General features: G+C 38.5%; 2 non-coding genes across 2 annotated transcripts; both read right to left on the reverse strand.

Moving 5' to 3' along the window:
• Positions 1–2574: 2574 nt before the first annotated feature.
• On the reverse strand, positions 2575–2726 carry LOC117797555. The gene has a single exon (XR_004622565.1). It is a non-coding gene; the product is annotated as a small nucleolar RNA SNORA62/SNORA6 family (small nucleolar RNA).
• Positions 2727–2980: 254 nt separating this feature from the next.
• Positions 2981–3087, reverse strand: LOC117797597. The gene has a single exon (XR_004622596.1). It is a non-coding gene; the product is annotated as a U6 spliceosomal RNA (small nuclear RNA).
• Positions 3088–11702: the final 8615 nt, after the last annotated feature.

Raw genomic sequence — 11702 nt, forward strand, 5'->3', positions numbered from 1 at the left:
TCACCTCCCATCCCTGAAAACCCAGAGAGGAGGGCACTGAAGCATGAAAGGTAAGAAGGGGATGGTAATGTCTTAGCACAATCCTGAAGTCCCCAACTAGAGTGTCTTCACTCTAGTCTTTCTTTGTCCTCTAAAGGGCCTTTCCTTCCACTCACCTCTCTGGACCCTGACACACTGGTATAATAGATTTTAATGGAGCTCATTATTTCTACTACAAGGCTACTTTGGAGAAGTAACCCAGAATCAGTCACTTCACTACTGCTTCAGGCTGAGCTATGCAAAGTCCTAAGGCCTGGCCCTGCCCTTTTCCAAGACTGTTGCTAAAGGCCAACGCCTGAGCACTCTGGATTGGCTGGGAACCTAGTGCCCTTGTGGTGCAGGAAAGCCGCTGCCTGGTGACCGCTGGCCTGTGGGGAGGGGAAGAACTCTGGGGTGTTAAACTCCTGTTAGGGCCTCTTTTCTCTCATCTGTGAGGTGTAAGGAAGGACTGGATGGAAGAACGAATGGACTCCATATCCCTACTGCTTCTCGCATCTCCCTGCTTGGGAATGGTGGTAAGCGTGAGCTTTTGTTTCTGGCAACAGCAGCTGCAAATGAAGGACTGAGACACTGAGGAACAAAATGACCAAAATACAACGTGATGAGTAAAGAAACAGATAAAGTAAAACTTGTATTGCCTAAGTTTGTAAGGACAGTGAATGGTGCCAATGCCTACTTGGACGGGAGGGGATCACCAAAGCAACCTTTCAAGTATCTTTTCTTAGCCCAGATAAGTGCCTCCTTTCCCTCTCTGGTGCCCCTCCCTTCTTGAGGACAGCATGCTTTCCTTCTGGGAGTTGACACTTAGGTTTATGTAATAGTGGGTGCAATAGACGCTGACTCTCCTAGCACTTCCTCCCTCCACCCCGTGTAAAAAGATGACCTCGTGCTTTAATGTCCACTTCCTCTTCAGTACATCCATAGTTCATTATTCTAGCTTTTATTTTCAAGTAGTTGAAGATAGCAATAATATTCACAGGATTTTTTGGATTTGCCAAAAATGAGCAGTAGAAATCGACAGTGAAGGACTGAAGAACCTCAGGACCAGCTTTTGTGCTAGGCAAATTTGGATTCCATGGCTCTACAACATAATAATTGTGGATCTTTGGCAAGTTACTTCCTTCTGAATGTCATTTTGTCAGTAGAGTGTGAATGGTGATGGTTATCTGAAAGCATCATTGTAAGGACTAAATGAACTGAGTATGTAACAGTATTTGGCACATGATCTGCTATGTCACTAGTTTAGAAAATAATAATTATTATTGATAATAAGTGTCAAACTGCTTGCATGATGTTTGGGAACAAGCACATTAATATGGATAAGATGGAACATTTACCTTCAAGTTACTCACAGAGTGATAACTGATAAAGTGAGGTAAATGCAATGTAGAGAAATCTAAACCAGGCTGGATGGGTCAAGGCAGGTATCCCCGAAGAAGTGAGAGTTAATCAGAAACCTGAAAGATGTATAGTATGCAAGGAAATTATAAGAATGAAGAAGTTTTAGGTAGAAGGAACAGTCATGAAGCAATGTAGTAATTGGAGCTTTGGGAGCAAGTTGGAGGAATAGAAACTGAGGAAATAAACAGGAAAGAAAACACATAGACCTTCAGGTTTCATGGCAGATTTTGACTTTTAGTCTTTTCAAGGCTGTTTTTTTGTTTTATAAAAATGTAGAAAATCACAAATTGGAGATTTACTGTGAAGATTAAATAAGTGCAGATGTTGCCTAAGAGCATCTTTCACCTATGAGACACTCAATAAATTATATCTTTTATTATTAATCTATGGATGATTAAATACCACTGAAGGATTTAGCTATTGGTGTGAAAGGTAGATCAATCTAGCATGTCAAATGGATTTGAAAGGGGGCGAGATTGGAAGCAGCTGCAGCGATACAAAAATGAAATGAAGTAGTGAAAGGCGAAGATATTTAGAATAGGATACTGCTAGAATTTGGATATAAGAGTGAGAGAAGCAAAAGAGATGGGATATAACCAATGAAGAAGTCTAGGTTATGAACAATTTGAAATTTCCATTTTCTTTTAATATTTGTTTGTTGTAGCAGTGGTAGAAAACCTAATTTTTACAATTATTTTCATTATCTTTCTGGTGTGAGATTGTGACTTATTTCCTCATTTTGCTGTGAGCTGTTACCTTGGTGCCAAGCACTATTTCTTACAAGAGGATATCTTTGACAACCTAAAAGAAATTGGTTGGAATGACATACAAAATTTGAATTAACCTATTATATGAGATGTTTGTGATAATTATTTTGAAGTAATTATTTGTGAAACAACAACAACAACTCTATTGATAATCACAGCTGAATGTATCAACTATGTAGATTTTTGTTTATTCGTCCAAGTCTACTTTGGCAGTTTGTATCTGAGTTCAAAATCATTCTAAAGAATGGACCAGAAACTTAAAAGATTAGGAAAAAAATATATTTTAAAGAAGGTAGCATTTTCTTGTCCTTTTATGTATGTGACTAATTTATTTTATTTATTTATTTAATTTTATTTTTATCTTTTTACTTGTAGCAAGAATTACTATCAAACTCCACTCATTGGGCCAGAGACCTTGTGGTGTTAGTGATGACTTGCCCCTCATGTAGCACACTATGTACACTTGTGAGGTCATCAGCCAGTTAGTGGCCTCACCTCCAGACTCTAACAATGTGCATGACTTATTTATCTTTTGATCATGCAAATAATACATTAATTCATGCACATCATAGAAGTCAAACCATATAGAAATATAGAGAGTAAAAAGTAAAATTACATCTTCAATTTCTCTCTGCAACCCTCCTCCCAGAAGAAACAGCTATTAACAGTTTGACCTGTATCATTTTTTCGCAAACATGATGACATTTATTAAGTCAGTTATAAGAGAAAAATCACTTGTAATAGGAAGTTAAGTACAATGGCTGCTTTTTAAAAAAAATATGGAATGCTTCATGAATTTACATATCATCCTTGCACAGGGGTCATGGTAATCTTCTCTGTATTGTTCCAATTTTAGTGTATGTGTTGCTGAAGTGAGCACAAGTAAACATGCTTTGAAGTGAGACTGTTTGGGTTCAAACCCAGATGACACTACTTACAACTGTGTAATATAGGGCATCCTACCTAACTTCTCTGTGCCTCTGTTTTATCATAGGTGAAACGGAAATTACAGTATCTGTTTTATAGGGATGCTATGTTGGTTAAATTAGTGTATGTGAAGTATTAGAAAATTGCCTGGCACATAGTATACAGTGAATGCATGATGGAATCATATTGCATATATTGTTCTGCAACTTGCGTTCCATTAGTATAGATAAAGGAAATACAGTGTACTGATTAAGACCATGGTTTCTAAATCCTATTGCCTGGTGCAAATCCTAGTTTCACCATTTACTAGAATTGTGAACTTCAACAAGTATATAATATTTTTATGTCTCTGTTTCCTTTGTAAAGTGAAAATATCTTATGTATATTTTTAAGTTTTTATTTGAATTCCAGTTAGTTAATATACAGTGTAATGTTAGTTTCAGGTGTACAATATACAATAAAACATCCATACAACATCCAGTGCTCATGACAACTGCACTCCTTAAACTCCATCACCTATTTAACACATTCTTCCCTCCACCTGTATTCTGGTAACCATCAGTTTGGTCTATATAGTTAAGCGTCTGTTTCTTGGTTTGTCTCTCTTTTCTTATCCCTTTGCTTCTTTTTTTCTTGAATTCCACATATTTGTGAAATCATATGGTATTTGTCTTTCTCTGACATACTTCACTTAGCACAGTACTCTCTAACTTCATCCATGTTGTTCCAAAAGGAAAGATTTAATTCTTTTTTATGACTCAGTAACATTCCATTATGTCTGCATATACACATACATATACAAATAGATAATACATCTTCTTTTTAAAAAAAAAGATTTTATTTATTCATTTGTCAGAGAAAGGGCACAAGCAGAGGGAGCAGCAGGCAGAGGGAGATGCAGGCTCCCTGCTGAGCAAGAGGCCCAATGTGGGACTCAATCCCAGGACCCTGGGGATCATGACCTAAGCTGAAGGCAGGTATTTAACTGACTGAGCCACCCAGGAGTCCCTAGATATCATATCTTCTTTATACATTCATCAGTACATGGACACTACGGCTATTTTCATGATTTGGCTATTGTAAATAATGCTACTATAAACATTGGTGTGTACATACCACATTGAAATAGTATTTTTGTATTCTTTGGGTAAATATCTAGCAGTGCAATTGCTAGATAGTAGGGTAGTTAAGAAGAATCAATACCTATTCATCTCAACCTATTCCAAGAAATAGAAAAGGAAGGAAAACTTCCAAAATCATTCTATGAGGCCAGCATTATCCTGATCCCAAAACCAAATAAAACACCACTAAAAAAAGACAACTAAAAACCAATATCCCTGAGAAACACAGATGCAAAAATTCTCAATAAAATCCTAGCAAAATGAATCCAATAATATATTTTTAAAAAGTAGTTCACCATGACCAAGTGGGATATATTCCTGGGTTGCAAGGGTGGGTCAAAATTCACAAACCAAACAATGTGATGCACCACATTAATTAAAGAAAGGATAAGAACCATATGATCATTCCATAGATGCAGAAAAAGCATTTGACAAAGTACAGCATCCATTTATGATTTAAAAAATAAATAAATAAAACTCAACAAAATAAGTTAAGAATGAATATACCTCAACATCATAAATGCCATAAATGAAAAACACACAGCTAACATCATCCTCAATGGGAAAAAACGAGCTTCTCCTCTATGGTCAGGAACAAGACAGGGATGTCCACTCTCATCATTATTATTTAACATAGTACTGAAAGTCCTAACCTCAGCAATCAGACAACAAAAAGAAATAACATACATCCAAATCAGCAAGGAGGAAGTCAAAGTTTCACTATTTGCAGGTGACATGATACTATATAGAGAAAACCTGAAAGATTCCACCAAAAAACTGCTAAAACTAATACAGGAATTCAGTAAAATCACAGTATACAAAATCAACCTACAGAAATCTGTTGCATTTCTATACAACAATAATGAAGCAGCAGAAAGAGAAATCATTTCTGGGTTCCCTATTCTGTTCCATTGGTCTATGTGTCTGTTTTTGTGCCAGTACCATGCTGCCTTTGTGATCACAGCTTTGTAGTACAGCTAACCCAGAAATGGACCCTCAGCTCTTTGGGCAACTAATCTTTGATAAAGCAGGAAAAAACATCCAGTGGAAAAAAGACAGTCTCTTCAATAAATGGTGCTGGGAAAATTGGACAGTTACATGCAAAAGAATGAAACTTGACCACTCTCTCACACCATACACAAAGATAAACTCCAAATGGATGAAAGACCTCAATGTGAGACAGGAATCCATCAAAATCCTAGAGGAGAACATAGGCAGCAAACTCTTTGACATCGGCCACAGCAACTTTTTTCATGACACATCTCCAAAGGCAAGAGAAACAAAAGATAAGATGAACTTGTGGGACTTCATCAAGATAAAAAGCTTCTGCACAGCCAAGGAAACAGTCAAAAAAACTAAGAGGCAGCCCACGGAATGGGAGAAGATATTTGCAAATGATGCTACAGATAAAAGTCTGGTATCCAAGATCTACAAAGAACTTCTCAAACTCAATACACAAGAAACAAATAAATCATAAGATGGGCAGAAGATATGAACACACACTTTTCCAATGAAGACATACAAATGGCTAACAGACACAGGCAAATATGTTCAAAATCATTAGCCATCAGGGAGATTCAAATCAAAACACACTGAGATACCACCCTATGCCATTTAGAATGGCAAAAATTGACAAGGCAAGAAACAACAATTGTTGGAGAGGATGTGGAGAAAGGGGATCCCTCCTACATTGTTGGTGGGGATGCAAGTTGGTACAGCCACTCTGGAAAACAGTGTGGAGGTCCCTTAAAAAGTTAAAAATTGAGCTACCCTATGATCTAGCAATTGCACTACTTGGTATTTACCCCAAAGATACAGACATAGTGATGAGAAGGGCCATATGCACCCCAATGTTCATAGCAGCTTTGTCCACAATAGCTAAATCATGGAAGGAGCTGAGATGCCCTTCAACAGGTGACTGGATTAAGAAGTTGTGGTCCATATATAGAATGGAACATTACTCATCTCTCAGAAAGAACGATTTCTCAACATTTGCTGCAACATGGCCGGCACTGGAGGTGATAATGCTAAGTGAAATAAGTCAAGCAAAGAAAAACAATTATCATATGGTTTCTCTCATCTCTGGAACTTAAGAACTAGGAAGATCGGTAGGGGAAGAAAGGGATAAAGAAAGGGGGGGAAATCAGAAGGGGGAATGAAGCATGAGAGACTATGGACTCTTGAGAAACAAACTGAAGCCTTCAGAGGGGAGGGGGTGGGGCAATGGGATAGGCTGGTGATGGGTAGTAAGGAGGGCACGAATTGCATGGTGCACTGGGTGTTATAGGCAACTAATGAATCACTGAACTTTACATCAAAAAAAAATTAAAATTACATTAAATTTTAAAAAAAGAGAATCAAGGACACAACCCCATTTACAATTGCACCAAAACCCATAAGTTACCTAAGAATAAACCTAATCAAAGAGATGAAAGACCTCTACTCTAAAAACTATAAAACACTTATAAAAGAAATTGAAGATGACACAAAGAAATGGAAAGACATTGGCTTGGAGAACAAATACTGTTAAAATGCCTATAATACCCAAAGCAATTTATACATGTAATGCATTCCCTATCAAAATACCAGCAGCATTTTTCACAGAGCTAGAACAAACAATCCTAAAATTTGTGTGGAATCACAAAAGACCTCAAATAGGCAAAGCAATCTTGAAAAATAAAAGCAAAGCTGGAAGCATCACAATTCTGGCTTTCAAGTTATATTACAAAGTGACCAAAACAGTGAAGTACTGGCACAAAAATAGACACATGGATCAAAGGAACACAATAGAACCCCTAGAAACAAACCCACATCTATAAGGTCAATTAATCTTCCACAAAGCATTGGAAAATATGCAATGGGCAAATAACAGTCTGTTCTACAAATGGTGTTGGAAAACTGGACAGCTACATGCAAAAGAATGTAACTGGACCACTTTCTTACACCATACACAAAATGAAATTCAAAATGGATGAAAGACCTAATATGAAGCCTAAAACATAAAATCCTAGAAGAGAATACATGCAGCAACCTCTTTGACATTGGCTGTAGCAACTTCTTTCTAGATGTGTATCCTGAGACAAGGGAAACAAAATTTAAAAATTAACTATTGAGACTGCATCAAAATAAAATCTTTGGGGTGGCTGGGTGACCCCATGGGTTAAGTGTCCTGTTGATTTTAGCTCAGGTCATGATCTCAGGGTTGTGAGATTGAGCCCTCCTTAAGATTCTCTCTCTCCCTCTCCCCTTCCCCCATCTTTATCTCTCCACTCTCTAAAAAAATGATATAAATAAATAAATAAACAAATAAATAAAAAGATTCTGCAGAGAGAAGGAAATGATCACCAAAACTAAAGGGTAACCTACTGAATGGGAGAAGATATTTGCAAATGACATCTCCAATAAAGGATTAGTACTCAAAATATATAAAAAGCTTATAAAACTCAACACCCCAAAAAATGAATGATCCATTTAAAATATGGGCAGGAGACATGAATAGACATTTTTTCCAAAGAAGACATGCAGACAGCTGGCACAGGAAAAGATGCTAAACATCACTGATCACCAGGGAAATGCAAATCAAAACTACTATGAGATATCTATCACCTCATGCCTATCAGAATGGCTAAAATCAACAACACATGAAACGGCAGATGTTAGCGAGGTTGTGGAGGAAGGGGAACCCCTCTTGCACTGTTGGGGGGAGTGCAAACTGGTGCAGCCACTCTGGAAAACAGAATGGAGGTCCCTCAAAAAGTTAAAAGTAGAACTACCTTATAGTCCAACAATTGTACTACTAGTTATTTATCCCCAAAACACAAAAATACTAGTTCAAAGGGGTACATGCACCTGGATGTTTATAGCAGCATTATCTACAAGAGCCAAATCATAGAAATAGCCCAAGTGTCCACTGACAGATAAATGGATAAAGAAGATGTGGCATGTATATATACTCAGTCATAAAAAAGAATTAAATCTTGCCATTTGTAATGACATGGATGGAGCTAAGACAGTATTATGCTAAGTGAAATAAGTCAGTCAGAGAAAGACAAATAGCATATATTTCACTCATATGTGGAATGTAAGAAACAAAATAAATGAGCAAAGGGACAAAAAGAGAGAAGGAGAGAGAGAGGCAAACCAAGAAACAGACTCAAGAACAAACTGATAGTTACCAGAATTGGGTGGGGATATGGGTTAAACAGGTGATGGGGATTAAGAAGCATGCTTGTGATGAGCACCAGGTGGTATATGGAAGTATTGAATCACTATATTTTACACCTGGTATGAATATAACATGGTATATTAACTAACTATAATTAAAATAAACCTTTTTAAAAAACTGTGCCTTTTGAATCTCTTTATAAATGGGTAAAGACTGTATGGCCTCCAATATTCAAAAAGACCACCAATTCCTGTATTGCATTTTTATTGAAATGGGATACAATATAAGGTTTCTGTCAGATGTTGAGTATTCCAACCCAATTTTTACCCAAGGACTGCTTCTTCCTCTCCCACTCCCCCTGCTTGTGTTCCCTCTATCGCTGTGTCTCTCTCTCTGTCAAATAAATAAATAAAATCTTAAAAAAAAACAATAAAAAAGGGGGTGCAGGGAGAGAAATTATAATCTCTCATGGTGGACAAAGCAGGGTGATATGTGTCTTCCTGACTGATTTTTGCTCTTAGAAGACAGTATATCCCAAAATTGCAAAGAAATCAGAACTTTGTATATATATCAAGATAAAATTGAATACAATGAAAAATGGGTGAGTATGGGGCATAAATCTATAAAATGTAGATGTGAAAAAATAAAAGTCAAAAAACGACTTTAAAAAGTTGGGAAATAAGAATCTATTTGAAATGAGAACCAGATAAGAAAAAAAAAAGAAAAAATAAGAAAAGAAACAAAAAAGAAATGTAAAATATTAGGCTGAAGTATAAACGAGTGGCAAGAGAACACCTGGAGCTCCCTATATTATTTTCCTCTGGTGCTGCAGTTTTACAGTCCTGCGGGAAATAAGCTTGTCAGTCACCTGTTCTTCCAGTCTGTCTTCTGGGGGAGGGGCCAGCTGCTTGGCTTCTCAGGCGCCTTTGCCTGGGTGGAGTTGCCAAACCCCTTGTCAGGGGAATGGGGTTAATATGAGCTGGTGGGCTGTGTGGCTTTTGTTCCCTGGTGGCTTTCTGCTTCTCTTTAGAGGGTCAGAGCAAATATGGCTATGAGAGAATCTCTGGCCCAGAGCTGCGAGTTCACAACTCCCTTTCTTCAATAAATCCTCCGGGTCAAACCATCTCCACTTCTGTGTGTACCAAACTCCACAGACTTGCACTATTCGTGCCTGCTGAACCTCTCCCAGGGGAGTTATGGGGACCCACAAACATCTCTGTGCTTTTTGACTTTGCAATTTCTAGCAGCTATGGGCTCACACATGCAACCTCTTCTGCAGCTCCCAGTTCATGGCTGGGTGCTGTCCCAGTGTCCCTTTGGTGGTCACACCACCCTGAGAGCAGTTGCCTAGTCATAGGTGTGGCCTCTCTGTGTACCAAGCAGCTGAACACAGGGGCTCCCAGTTGCACCTCTCCCAGGGGGAGTTACAGGGAACCAAGAGAGTCTCTGCACTTTGTGCCTTTGAAATTGCTAGCAGCTGTAGTCTCACGTGTGCACCCTCTTCCTCAGCTCGTAGGTCACTCTGGGTGCTGCCCTTGTGTCCTTTCATGGGCCACACCACCCTGAGAGTTGTTGTCCTGTTGTGGGTGTAAGCCATTTTATGTCTCCCCTAGGATGTTAAACAGCCTGCACCTTCCAGTCCTTTTCTGGGTGGTCAGGCAGAGAGTGTTCTCCCTACCAGCTTGGCTCATGCTTTATGGTGACTGGAGCTGAGAATCCCTTCTGTGCTGGCTCACCATAACCAGTCTTCCTGCTCCACTGCTTGGGTACTCTATCAGTTCTGGCTTTCTCGTTCTTTGAGTCTCCTAGATCCTGAGACTGCAATGATCCACCTAGAATTCTGCCCTATTCATTCCGTGTGTCCTTTTCAGAAAGGGGTGTCTCTCACTAGAGCAGATTTCCAAGGATCCTGATTTTTTCCTCCAGTGTTATATCATTTTCTGGGGGATGGCTTATGGAGACTCCCTCCTCACTCCCTTTATCTTCTGATATTTCCCCCAAATATTCAAGGTTCCACATCTCCTACCTTGCAATAAGTAATTGTTTTTCTACTTGTAGAGATCCAGATAAATCTTCTTGCATCTCAGGTTAAATTCATGTATATATACACTTGTTATGCTATACAAGTATAGAACTAGATGCGGCAGTTGTAAGGAGTAACACTGATTCCCTATTATCACAGAGCTTGTGTTTTAGTGGGAAAAACAATCATATGGGCAAGGAATGTCTTTAGAATATAATAAGTGAGTTTCATTCAACAATAGGTATAGAATGCACATTTAACTATTGAGTGTCTATTTTGTGTTTCCTGCTAGGCACATCCAATATATGGTTGGCCTTTGTGGTACAAACTAATGGGACATACAAATTTGAAAAACTCAATTCTAATGTAGTGTGATTAGTGATTGAGGAAGTACATGACACCAGGGAGCACAGAATCAAGGTACTTAACCCAGACTAAGAAAAGAAAGAAGAGAAAGAAAACTTCCTAGAAAAAAAAAATCTGAGCTGAGACCTAAAGGAAGAAAATTTGAAGATAGTTTGATGGAAAGTAATGAGTGTCAATGGCAAAGCAAAATAGAGACATAAACAACTAGGGAAAGATCATAAGATATTCCAGGAATTTTTTAAAAAGTGTGAAAAAAAGGAGGGATGCCTGCATGACTCAGTTGGTTAACCATATGACTCTTGATCTTGCTCAGATCATGATCTCAGGGTTGTGTGATCTGGCTTCTCTTCAGGCTCCACACTGGGTGCTGAGTCTGCTTAATAGTCTCTCTCTCCCTCTGCCCCTCCCCCTTTCCCACTCTTAAAAAAAATGTGACTGCATTGTAAATGAGAGACATGAATAGAGACAAAGAGACCTGTTAGGATATGTTGGTAACCTGAAACAGAGACACTAAAATGGAAACATAAAGTAGACAAATTAGAAATATTAGAAACAAGAACTGCTACTACTCTTAGGCTGAGGACAAAAAGGAGTAACTAGAGACTTATCTCAGTGGTCAGGATCACCAGGCAGAAACTGGAACATTAACAGGCACTTTCAGTGGGAGCCAGCATCATGAAGAACTACTGCCAGAGATACCACCAAAGAAGATAAGAGGCAGAGAAATACTCTGGCTTCTCCCTTATTCTCACTATCCAAACTCCTATTGGTACCTACAGTTGGATGAGTCCACCAGGAAGCCACCTGACAGAGGAGCCTGAGAAATACAGCACAGTGGAGTCAACCCCTCTGCAAACACAGCAAAGCAAGAAAATTTAGAAGTAATGAATCCA

Source organism: Ailuropoda melanoleuca, chromosome X (genome assembly GCF_002007445.2).
Source record: "Ailuropoda melanoleuca isolate Jingjing chromosome X, ASM200744v2, whole genome shotgun sequence".
Classification (NCBI taxonomy): domain Eukaryota; kingdom Metazoa; phylum Chordata; class Mammalia; order Carnivora; family Ursidae; genus Ailuropoda; species Ailuropoda melanoleuca.